General features: G+C 41.9%; 1 protein-coding gene across 2 annotated transcripts in view; it reads right to left on the reverse strand.

The window, feature by feature from the left end:
- Positions 1–14,074, reverse strand: part of LOC113449572 (perforin-1-like) — a 49,177-nt gene that overhangs the window by 34,592 nt on the left and 511 nt on the right. The gene's annotated exons all lie outside the window — the stretch shown is intronic.

Here is a 14,074-nt window from a genome sequence, read left to right on the forward strand (position 1 = left end):
TCCAAAGAGCTTCCATTTTATGTGACCTCACATTCCTATGCTACTGCCGAGATCAAGATTTAATCCCCACAGGCTTCCAATTGAAATTCCACACCAACACAGCAGTCACCAAACGCATCCTAAAAAGAACAGAATTGGCCCTGATTAGAAATGAACTTCACACAAAAAGATTCCTCCTAGATCAAATCAACAAAGATCTCCTCACACTCCACCTCAGACTCAGCAACAAGATTCACCCTGCCCTTTGGGACAAATCCAAATAGCTTTCTGTCTGGAGAGCCAAAACACAGACCACTCTCAGGACAAACACACACACCAACAAACTCAGAAAACTACAACAATGCCAGAAACAAACTCCTCCCCCCTCACAGCCACACATGAAACAAACAGTGCACAACATCTCAGACAAGATCCTCACTGAAGCTGAAACCAATGTCCTTTAGAAAGGATTCAACTTTGCTGTTGCTCCCAAACACATCCCCACAGAAACCATCATATGCGGAGTTGAAACCAGCCTGACCAAAACCAACCCTGATGATGCTAATAGAATCAGACTCGAAATCACCAACATCCTCTGCACTAGCAAACCACCCAAAAGCAACTTATCCAAAGAAGAACAAACTGCACTACTTAACCTGAAAGAAGACACCAGCATAATAATCCTACCAGCAGACAAGGGCAACGTGACAGTAGTTATGAATACATCCGACTACCAAACCAAGTTAACCAACCTACTCCAAGACCCCACATACAAACCCCTAAACACAGACCCCACCACCTACCTAGAAAAAACCACCAGATCCAAAATAAAAGCCTCCCCCATCAGCGAAGAAATCCAGCAAAGAATCATACCCAGAGAGAAATCATCCAGATGCCCTAAGCTTTATGGTCTCCCCAAGATGCACAAAGAAGGAACCCCACTTAGACCAACAGTCAGCTCCATAGGCTCACCTCTACAAAACCTAGCCAAATTTCTTGCCAAAGAACTTCAGCCCTATGCAGAATCCGTCAACTCACACGTAGGAAACTCATTCCAGTTCATCGAGATCATAAAGAAACAAAACTTACAACCCAGAGACCTACTAATGAGCTTTGATGTCATATCCCTCTTCACCCACATGCCTTGACAGCCATCCAAAACAAATACAACCCGCCCAAGCACATCCTAGATCTGACCAACCATTGCCTATCCAATAATACTTCACCTACAATGGACAAAAATACAAACAAATAGAACAAGCACCCATGGGGTCACCCCTCTCACCTGTCATCACAAACCTCTACATGGAACACTTTGAAACACAAGCTCTAGAAAAATATGATCACAAACCCAAACTCTGGCTCAGATACGTAGATGACATCTTCATAATCTGGCCACACGGGAAAGAAAAACTGAACAACTTCCTCACACACCTCAACAGCCTACACCCCAAAATACAATTCACCATGGAAACAGAAGCTAACAATCAACTTCCCTTCCTAGATGTCTTAGTATACAAAAAATCCAATGGCTCCCTAGGACACACCATCTACCAGAAGAAAACACATACAAACCTACACGCACTCTCACACCACCACCCAGCACAGATCAATTCCCTAGCCGAGACACTCATCTCCAGAACAAAATGCTTAGCTGATGAACAACACCTAAAACCCGAACTACAGACTCTCACCAACGTACTAACAGCCAATGGATTCCAAAGAAAGAAGATTACCCACCTAATCCAAAAAGAAACCCCAACCAAAATCCAAGACAAAGAACAAGAGAACGGCAAAGCCCTTCTCCCATATATAAAAGGTACTACAGACAAAATCAGCAAGATCCTCCAAAAAGACAACATTAAAACAGCATTCTGCACAAACAGAAAAATATCCACCATCCTAAAAAACCCTAAAGACAAAATCAAGTTAGAAAACCAAGGAGCATACAAAATCCCTTGCACCGCCTGCCCCACCACATACATCGGACAAACTAACAGAAGAATAAGTGCATGCACTAGAGCACAAGAACTCAATCAAAAAAGAAGAACCGACCTCTTCCCTGGTCCAACACCTCAAAGCCACAGGACATGAGATTGACTTTAAAAATACCAGAACTATCGCCAAAACCGAACACTTCAACAACAGAATAATCAGAGAAGCCATAGAGATAGAATAACGCCCACACAGCATGAATAAACGAGATGATACCTCCCGCCTACCAGCCATTTGGAAACCCGCCCTCATGAACAAATGAGTACCTAACATGAAGAATGACACCAGACCCACACGCACGAGGGCCACACAAGATGCTACCACCACACTTCCACGTAGAAAGCACACTCACACCCACACAGAAGATGAGACATGACCATGGACCAGAAGCTGTACCACAGTTGAATCACTACCCGCTTCAAACCCCTCCAACCCATACATGAAGCGAACTGACACCCACCATGAAGATGCAGCACGACCACGAACTCGAAGCCAAACAGCAAGATCACAGCTCACCAACTCAAATCCCCCAGCAACTAAGACTGTGAGATTGCATCTGCTTCTTCCTTTTAACTGCTAGTGGGGTGGGACTTGATTGGGTGGGGGCTTGGCTGTGTTCTGATTGGGTGGGGGTGTGTTCTCATTGGTAGGGGGTTTGGCTGTGTTCTGATTGGTTGGGGGGTTGGTCGTGTTCTGATTGGTTGGAGGTGTGTTCTGTTCAGGTGGGGGCTTGGTTGTGCTCAGGTTAGTCTTAGTTGCTTCTTTTATTGGCACTTGGGTGAAGAGGGATATGACATCCTACTAGCCAGAACTAGGTCCTACGATACCAGAACTATCACCAAAACCGAACACTTCAACAGCAGAATAATCAGAGAAGCCATAGAGATAGAAAAACGCCCACACAGCATGAACAAACGAGATGACACCTCCCGCCTTCCAGCCATTTGGAAACCCGCCCTTATGAACAGACGAGTACCTAACATGAAGAATGACACCAGACCCACACCCATGAGAGCCACACAAGATGCCACCACCACACTTCCATGTAGAAAACAGACTCCCACCCACTCAGAAGATGAGACACGACCATGGACCAGAAGCTGCACTGCAGCTGCATCACTACCCACTTCAAACCCCTCCGAGCCATACATGAAGCAAACCGACACCCACTATGAAGATGTAGCATGACCACGAACTCGAAGCCAAACAGCAAGATCACAGCTCACCAACTCAAATCCCCCAGCAACTAAGACTAACCTGAGCACAACCAAGCCCCCACCTGAACAGAACATGCCTCCAACCAATCAGAACACGGCCAACCCCCCCAAACAATCAGAACACAGCCAAGCCCCCTACCAATGAGAACACACCCCCACCCAATCAGAACACAGCCAAGCCCCCACCCAATCAAGTCCCACCCCCACTGGCAGTTGGAAGGAAGTACCTAACATGAAGAATGACACCAGACCCACACCCATGAGAGCCACACAAGATGCCACCACCACACTTCCATGTAGAAAACAGACTCACACCCACTCAGAAGATGAGACACGACCATGGACCAGAAGCTACACTGCAGCTGCATCACTGCCCACTTCAAACCCCTCCGAGCCATACATGAAGCAGGCTGACACCCACTATGGAGATGCAGCGCGACCACGAACTCAAGCCGGGCAGCAGGAAATCCAGCCAATCAGAACACAGCCAACCCCCAACCAATCAAAACACAGCCAAGCCCCCTACCAATGAGAAGACACCCCACCCAATCAGAACACAGCCAAGCCCCACCCAATCAAGTCCCACCCCCACTGGCAGTTGGAAGGAAGAAGCAGCTGCAATCTCACATCACTCCAAGAAGCAAGAGCCGAAGCCAGATGCCTGATGATGATGAATGAGACTTCATCAAACGCTGCCTAGATACTTTGAATCTTACGTGGGAGAAAACCCGAACAACCAAAGATCCATATATATACCATGAGAACCTCAGAAAACAAATATATATATATATATATATATATATATATATATATATATATATATATATATATATATATATATATATATATATATATATATAATATACATATATATATATGTGTCTGTCTGTCTGTCTATCTATCTGTCTCTCTGTGTGTGTGTGTGTGTGTGTGTGTGTGTGTGTGTGTGTATCACCTAGGCACCCATGTGTCAATTGGGCAACTAATTAAATAAATAAATAAATAAATTTTGATAGCTAAAGAGATAGATAAATAAATACATACACTATATGTATGTATGTATATATATGTATATGCATATGTATGTGTGTGCGTGTGTGCGTGTGTGTGTAGATAGATAGATAGATATAGATATGGTTATAGATAGCCTAGGCACAGATATCATGTGTGAATTAGGCAGCTAAACAAACAAACAAACAAACAAACACAGAGTCAGCCTATTGCCCCCAACAATCTGGTTCCTCATTTTATCGACTTCGGAAGGATTGAAGGCTGAGTCAACCTTGAGCCTGGTGAGACTTGAACTGGCAAATTGCAGGCAGCTGGCAGGCAGCAGAAGTAGCCTGCAGTACTGCACTCTAACCACTGCACCATAAATAAATAAATAAATAAACAGGAGCTTCTGGTGGTGACATAAGGACGAACAGAGGTGCTGAAGCCCGTCTGCAGTTCTTAATATTTTTTGCTGGTTGGTGCAATCTTTTGGGGTGCACGAGTCTGGCAGAGAAATTGCCTGTGTGGGGAGACTCAAGCAGCGGTGAGGGGAGGGCAACCCCCCCCATCGCAGTGAACAGAAACCCAGTAGAGGCCAACAAGCAAGAGACTGTCAGCTAGTAATGGCGATCCTGAAGTCCGAGTTGTCATCTACGAGAGGAAGCGAGCGAGTGAAAGACTGTGGTGGTTAACGGAGAGAGTTTGTGCCAAAATTTGCCATAGTGATTGAATGCTGAATGGTGAAGAAGAGCCACTGAGGATAGCAATAAGAACTTGATCGGAGCCCAAAAGAAGCAGCAAAGAAGAGGACAGAAGAGTGAGTGAAAGTGAAGGGGCTCAAGAGGCAGTACCGAATAAATAGACAAGACTGGGAGGATCAGAGAGGTTTGCTATAGTGTTGCCAACTGGGGCTGAAAGTCTGACACATGGAGGGTATGGATGATCTGGATTATTTTCATCTGGAAAGACTGAGTTTAATAGCTCCGAGACAAGAAGACGATCGGAGGCTCTGAAGCAAGCGAATGATTTGCTGTTACAGATGATATAACTAATTAACTTTAGCCCCTTTGAGCATTGATTCAGAGGTGCAGCATATTAATTGGGGTGAATTGCTTCAGCTGAGGATTCTGGAAAATCGTCTATCAGAAATTTAAGACTGAAAGAGGAGTGGTTACAACTAAGCATGCTGAGATATCAGAAAGCCATAGACATTACACAGCAAATCTTCATTACCAGGACATTAGGAGGTGGAGCCGCCCAACTTCAGAGACAGAGAGCTGAATAATTAACCCATGACTTTCCCTCCTTCTTATCCCTTGATGTTCTGATTAACTATTTTTCCTCTATCAATTTTTACTTTCGCATTTATATAAGAACAAAAGATAACCGATGGGTGTAACTGTGATGTAACTTGTCTGATCTAGTTGACTTTTTTAGTAATATTGTTATTGACAGTCCACTTGATATATAGGAAAGGATAAATGAAATAATAAAAATAACATGCAATAATTACCTAACAATCATAATTAACCATATATTAACACCTGATTATACTTTGTTGATTACTTTAAATAATTAATTGGTTTATACAGATTAATTTATTTCTATTTACACTATTTCTATTTACACTGATGATTTTTTGTAATACCATCTTATAAGATATATATATTTATATATACTTTATTGAGATAAAGTACTCTATAGTAACTGTGTAGATTTGGAACTATATATAATATTTGTATATAACCTAGGGAGACATGAGAAGGTATTTATTATTACTATCATTTAGAACTCATTTTTAGAGATTGAGATATAAGTGTAGACTCTATATATTTTTGTATTTAACATAGAACTTGAATTTGAGATTATATTCGACAGTATTTTTATTTATAGGACTATTTAATACATCAAAGAATCTAGGAAGCTACTAGATAGACAAATCATCTAATTAGTTCATTGGCTAAGTTTACGATATACTATTTAACACTGAATGTTAATTTGGGATAACGTAATTAATATAGTACAAAAACAAAAACAAATTCTAAGAGAAATGACTTCTATAACTACTACAATGCTCAAAGCCGGAAAGAAGACAACATTAACAACTCCAATGGCAATACCCTCACTGATGTCACAGAAGACAATTGAGGAATCAGTACTATCAGAGAAACAACCCTCTGTGAATGCCAATATCCACTTGACTCTTCTTACCTTACAAGAATCTATGTCAAAGCTACAGGAAATAATGCTGAAAAGCCACACCGAGACAAGAGCAGATATAAATGAACTAAAAGAAGAGATGGGGAAATTAAAAGCAGAAATGAAAGTAGATATTTCCAAATTAGATGGAGAAAAATTAACTGACAATAAAAGAGGTAGAGAAAAGGACAGAACAGACTGAAAGGAAATTGAAAATGGTAGATGAACACCTAAAGATTGTGAGTAAAGAAATGGAAGTTTCCCTGGCGTATCTAGAGATGGACAAGGCCTCAGCATATTTGAGATTCCAAAATATAGTGGAATCAAAAGAAGAAGATCTAGAACAGGTGATGGCGGAGATACTGGTGGAAGTACTGGAAAGAGACAAAGATGATATTTTGAAAGAATTAGACAAAGTCTATAGAGTAAGTACAATTTATGTGAGATGTCACAAGTGCCCAAAAGAAATCCATGTACAACTTGCAAGAAGAAAGGTCTGGGATATTATATACAAAATATCTAGAGAAGGAACAATTAAATATAAAGGAATTTTGGTTCCTAAACAAATCCCAAGAAGAGTAAGAGAAGGAAGATGAGACTATAAATTTTTGATGGCCCAACTAAACCGAAAAGGCATTGTGTTTAAATGGCTAGTTCCAGAGGGGATGTTAATCATATGGGAAGAAAGGAAAATTAAGTTGTCTGGAAAAAGCTCAAGATTTTTATGAATGACTGGTAGGTCCTGAAGAGCAGAGTAGCAAGAATGAATTAGAATCAAATTCCCAAGAAGATCAAGACCATCAAAAGAAGGGAGATGGGTTCCCAGAAAACCTGAAAAGCACCCGACAACAACAAGAAAGAGAAGAAGGTAGGGCACAGTACCAGTCACAAGCAGTTTTCGGAGTAGTTACAAGGCAAAGAGAAATAATTAATTAGATAATGGAAGAGGAAAAGAAAATACTATCAATATAAATGGTCTAAATTCCATGATAAAAAGAAAAAGAATACTAGCCAAATTAATTAAACAAAATGTGGATATAGTATGCTTACAAGAAACTCATATAAGGAAGTCAGATGAAAAATACTTAGAATGCCTGAAGTTAGGGAAATTATATACTGCACCAGCAGACCCTGGAAAAAAGAAAGGCATAGCAGTATATGTAAAAGACAGCATGAAAGCAGATTTAATATGGAAGGATGCCAATGGAAGAATTCTGGTTTTGCAAATCTGGATCAATTCAATCCCAATGCTATTAGTAGTAATTTATATCCCTAATGAAAATCAAAACAAGTTCTTTAAACATTTACATGAAAGAATAATATGATTAGAAAAAAGAAACATTTGTATTTTAGGGGACTTTAATGCCATTGTGGACTATCAAAAAGATCATAGCACTGGAGGGAAAAAAAGAGACAGGTACCAAAATCGTGTGTGGAAATGATGAATGAACTGAACTTGATAGATATATGGAGGAAGCTGAACCCAGAGAAAAGGCAATTTACATTTTATTCCAACCCACACCAAATTTGGACTCAGATAGATATGGCATGGATGAATGGCGAAATAGTGAACCAATTAAAACAGATTGAAATTTTACCCAATGAATGGGCAGATTACAATCCAAATCAGTTATTGTGGAGTGGTAGGAAAAAGCCAAAGAAAAGGTGGATGTTAAATACTCTGTTCATCAAAGAAAAAGAATTTACGAATAGACTCAAGGAAGAATTAAATTATTTTTTAAAAGAAAATAATAATGAGGCAACCACGAAACAAAATATCTGGGATATCATGAAGGCAGTAATAAGGGGCATAACAAATATCGTATACCGCCAAGAGGAATAAAGAAAAATATGCACAGCAAAACAAATTGCAACAAAGAATTAGGGAACTAGAAATCCAATTACAACATACCCCAAAAGATCTTAGATTGCAAAATCAAATGATAGTAACTAAACATAAATTGAATCTAATTGAACAAGAGGGAATGGGGGCAAAATTGAATATAACTAGGCAGATATACTTTGAACAGGCTAACAAACCAGGGAGATGGCTGTCCTACAAACTCAAAAAGGAAAAAGAAAAAAGACTAATTTACCAATTAATAGATAGAAATGGGGATACCCAACATGGGATAGAGCAGAAAAAAGAAATTATATATGAATACTTTGGGAAGTTATATAAAAAGGAGGAGGTAGATGAGGATAAGATAAGGAACTATTTGGGTGAAAGAAAAGATAAAATAATAGGGGAAGAGATGAAAGAAATACTAACTAAAGATATCACTTGGTCTGAAGTGGAAATAGCAGAAAAACAACAACACACCAGGACCAGATGGGATTCTAGGGGAACTCTACAAAGCAATAGGAGAACAAATAGGACCCCTCATGGTGGAAGTTTACAATGGTGTTCTACTTGCAGTTAAAATGCCAGGCTCACGGAGGGAGGCATTGATTTCGCTGATTCCGAAGGAGGATTTGGATCCCCAATCAATTCAAAATTACAGACCAATTTCTTTGTTAAACACTGATTATAAAATATTCACTACCATCATAGCAAATAGACTGAAAAGAATCTTGAATGAATATATACATAAAGATCGGAATGGATTTCTCCCCATCAGACAAATTGGGAACAATCTAAGAATAGTCTTGGATGTCTTGGAATATTATGAAGCCCATCCAGACAAACAAGTAGCCCTTATATTCCTGGATGCTCAGCAGCCTTTGATAATTTAAATTGACAATTTCTAATCCAACAAATCTATAATATGAATTTAGGCACTAAATTTGAAAATATTGTAACTAAAATTTATTCCACACAAAAAGCTAATAATATAAATGGAGAATATACCTGATCAGTAAAAATAGAGAAGGGAGTTAGGCAGGGATGTCCGTTATCTCCCCTGCTCTTCATACTATCTTTGGAAACACTACTAACTTGAATCAGACAGAATCCGGGAATAATGGGGTTAAAGATTAAGAAAGAGTATAAATTGCAATCATTTGCGGATGACATGGTCTTCTTTATTGAGGACCCCCCAAAAAATGGACAGATACTGATGAATGAGTTAGAACAATTTGGAAAAGTTGCAGGACTTGAAATTAATAGAAAGAAAGCAAAATTAATAACTAAAAACTTAACAGAAAAACAGAAATCAGAACTAGAAGAGACAATGGGACTATAAGTGATAAAGAAAATCAAATACTTAGAAATATGGTTGATGGCACAATGTAAGATGTTAATGGAAAATAACTACGACAAATTATTACAACAGGTAAAGAAAGATCTAGGGACATGGGTTAAACTGCAACTTTCCCTATTAGGGAGGATTGCTACTATTAAAATGTCCATTCTCCCTAAATTCATCTATTTATTTCAGACAATACCAATTAAAATACACAAAAATTATTTGCGGAACTTAATAGGATAATTGCAAAATTTATCTGGCGAGGGAAAAAACAGAATAAACCTAAAAGCAATGCAAGATATGAAGAGCAGGGGAGGTATGGTCTTCCCAAATTGGGAGTTATACCATTGTGCAGCTTCCTTAGTATGGTTGAAGGATTGGGTGAACTTACCTAATAAAAGAATACTAATTTTAGAAGGCCATGATTTACAGAGGGAGCCTTCCTATGGGATATCGGGAAAACCAAACAAAAATATTTTCATCGACATTTAATTAGAGATTCTCTATTGGCCAATTGGAATAAAATAAGGAAAAAACATTATTTAAAGGTCCCGATCTGGCTCTCAACAATGGAGGCGATGATCCACCCGAATAACTTGAGCATTAATAAGATGTTAAAGCATAAAGATCTATTGGCTATACAAGGAAATTTGAAATTATGGCAAGACTTCCAGGAACTGACACTGCTGCCTCAAGGTGAGCACCAGCCCGGCATTCCCACCCTTCAAACCAGCCGAAGAGACGTGGGAGTCCTACAAGAATCGCTTCATCTATTTCCTAGATGCCATCGACCTCGCAGACGCTGCAGAGCATGGAAAAAAATCTTACTTCCTTAGTTACTGTGGAGCTGCGGTCTTTGACACCGCTACAGCACTGGTTGCCCCTCACTCTGTCAGAAATATCCCTTGGGAAGAGCTCCAAGAGATTCTTTCCAACCACTATTCCCCTAAACCTTCCCAGATAGGTAGAAGACATGCCTTCAGGATTAGAAGGCAGGCTGAGGGGGAGTCAATTAACGAATACATGGCAGCCTTGCGATCAGCTGCCTTACAGTGTGGGTTCAGAGACTACCTAGAAGACATGCTTTTGGATCAGATTGTCTGTGGGGTCAGGGACCTTAGGCTTCAAAGATGCTTACTAGCAAAAAAAGACTTAACCTTAGCCATAGCAATAGAAGAAGCCCAAGCTGCTGAGCTCTCTGCTCAATCAGCAGCTGAGATTCAAGGAACTCCTATCAGGCAAGGAAGCTCCACTATCCACTCTGAGGAAGTTTCCCTAGAGGAAGACCCTGTAGTCACAATGGACATAAACCTCCTTAGACAGCAAAAGCCCCCACAAGAAGGAGCTGGACAAAGGACCAACCTCACCCCCAGGCAACCTCCCATTTGCCTGAGCTGTGGGGGTTTCCACCTTAGGGCATCCTGCAGGTTCAGGAATGCTATTTGTCTGAACTGTCAGAGGAAAGGCCACCTAGCTAGAGTCTGCCAAGCTGGGAGAACCTTTCCTCAGAGACCTCAGCCTACTGCTAATTTTCAAAGGCAAGTGGAAGATTGCTATATTTGCTACCACTCAGACCACACTTCTAAAGACTCTAACAAAATAAATATTTTTGTTTTTTTAGAAGGTAAGCCTTGCAGAATGAAGGTGGACACGGGATCAGCACTCTCAATCATCTCCTGGGAGATCCTGAAGAAGATTCACCCCAGAATATCCAAAAAGAAGCTCCAGAAATGCCACCTGACCCTACAGGACTACCAGGGCAAGAACATCCCTGTCCTTGGGAAAGGCAAGTTTTTAATTCAATTCCAAAGCTTTAAAGGCCATTTGCCTTTGGTGGTAATTAATGGTGCCCTCCCCAGTTTGTTGGGACTAGATTGGTTCCCTTCCCTTGGCCTTAGTATAACTGGTATCCATGCTGTCTCAACCTCTGAAGTAGACACCCTATTCAGAGACTATTCTGATGTCTTTAGCGATGAATTAGGTTGCTATTCTGGCACCTCCATCTCGTTCACTGTAGACCCCCAGGCAACTCCCATTCGCCTCAAGCCACACAGGGTACCCTTTGCTATCTGCCCCAAATTAGACGTAGAATTAGACAAATTGTTAAAGCAAGGGGTATTAGAACCAGTAGATTTTGCTAAGTGGGAGACCCCCCATAGTCACCCCACTCAAAAAGATGGCAGCGTGAGAATCTGTGCTGATTACAAGACCTCCCTCAATCGTTTTCTGCAGGTCAGTGCATACCCTGTCCCTGTAATCCAACATCTGTTACATACTTTTGAACTTGGCACTATTTTTGCCAAATTGGATATGTCCCAGGCCTACCAACAGTTCCCTGTTGATAATCAGACAGCTGAACTGCAAACCATAGTCACCCATAGGGGTGCATTCAAATGCAAGCGCCTCCAATTTGGCGTTAGTGTGGCCCCCGGTATTTTTCAGTCCCTCATGGAAAGGCTCCTTCAAGAGCTCCCAGGTGTAGTCCCTTACTTTGATGACATTTTGGTTTCAGCAATGAATAAGTCTCAACTCATGCAAAGGGTTAGGGCAGTCCTAGACAGGTTTAGGCAGCATGGCCTCAAACTCAAAAGGGAGAAGTGCACCATCGCCACTAAGCAAGTGGACTTTCAAGGCTACAGAATTGACACCTCTGATATTCACCCAATTGAGTCCAAAGTCAGGGCTATTCACGAGGCACCCACACCATCTAATAAGATGGAACTCCAAGCCTTTTGGGGGCTCCTGAACTTTTACACTTCATTTCTTCCTCATAAGGCATCCATTGCAGAACCTTTACACAGACTTTTAGATAAAGAATCCCCCTGGCATTGGGGACCTAGGGAAGCCCATGCTTTCAAATCAGTCAAATCCTTACTAACATCTGATCAGTTTTAATCCAATTTAATCAACAACTCCCCCTAGTCCTGGCAGCTGAAGCTTCTCCCTTTGGTATTGGGGCAGTTCTGAGCCACAGGCTCCCAAATGGCTCTGAGGCACCAATTGCCTTTTTCTCAAGGACCTTCTCTGCTGCAGAAAGAAACTACAGCCAAATTGATAGAGGCTTTGGCTGCAGTGGCTGCTGTCAAAAAGTTTCATGAATTCCTTTTTGGTCACTATTTTGAACTCTTATGACCATAAGCCATAAACCACTTCTAGGTCTTTTGTCAGGGGACAAGCAAACCCTGCAGGTCCTGTCACCTAGGATGACCAGGTGGACTCTGTTCCTGGCCGCCTACTCATACAAATTAGTGCATCTCCCTGGAAAAAACTTGTGTCACGCAGATGCCCTTAGTTGCTGCCCCCTGCCAGTTCCAGTCGAAGACCCTGCACCCATTCATGCCATTTTTGAAGTCAACGAACTCAATTTACCTATTACAGCTGAAGGCATTGCAACGCACTCCAAAAAAGACAGGGTAATTGCCCAGGTCCTGGACTGGGTGGGGAGGGGGTGGCCTGAAACACAATACACTCCTGAATTCATACCATTCAAGATTCACAGGCAAGAGTTGTCATCCCTGCAGGGTTGTTTGTTATGGGGAACAAGGGTGGTCATCCCAGCCACTCTTCACAAACCAATTCTAAAGGTCCTTCATGAAGGCCACCCGGGCATCGTGAGGATGAAGGCCCTGGCCCGCAGCTACGTGTGGTGGCCAGGCATGGATGCCCAAATCTCCAGCTGGGTAAGCTCGTGCCAACCATGCCAAACTACCAGACCAGCCCCACCAGCAGCCACCCCTGCCAGGTGGGAAAGTGCTGGGGGCCCTTGGTCTCGCCCGCACATTGACCTGGCTGGACCAGTACACGGGCGGACCTTCCTAGTCTTAGTAGATTCTTATTCTAAATGGATTGACTTGGCTCTACTCCTTTGAACAACCACTCAGGCCATCGTTAAAGCACTGACCCAAATTTTTGTCGCCCATGGCCTCCCTGACACATTGGTATCAGACAATGGCCCCCAGTTCACATCTTGTGAGTTCGGGATGTTCGCTGCCAACTTGGGGATTAGGCACATTCTCACAGCCCCTTTTCATCCAGCTAGTAATGGGATGGCTGAGAGGGCAGTCAGGTCAGTAAAGGAAGCATTAGCTAGGTTTGGCCAGATAGACTGGCACTCCAAACTATCCAGATATCTTCTGAGCCAGCATACAACCCCATAGGGTCATGTGGCCAGCTGGCATGCCAACTTTTGGAACTCCTGGGTGTACATGGCCACCAACTGTTGCCTTTGGGTGATTGTCTTTATCCAGATCTGAACCTTGTACTCGGCCAGTGGGTCCTTGAACTGCTGGTGAAGGGCTGCCATAAGTGGTCATAGTTCTTCAATTGGGGAGCATAGTTATTGTGGAGGGAGACATCCACTCAGCCACTCTACCCCTTCAGAGCCATGATTGCCCATCTTATTTGGGCTTCCCCCATCTCCAATTCAGCTCCATACTTCCGCATGTAGTTCCAGACTTGCACCAGGATGAACCCCAGATGCTCGGGTTCTCCCTCATATTTAAC

The sequence above is a fragment of the Pseudonaja textilis genome, chromosome Z, assembly GCF_049901715.1.
Source record: "Pseudonaja textilis isolate UNSWEBS1 chromosome Z, rPseTex1.2, whole genome shotgun sequence".
Lineage (NCBI taxonomy): Eukaryota > Metazoa > Chordata > Lepidosauria > Squamata > Elapidae > Pseudonaja > Pseudonaja textilis.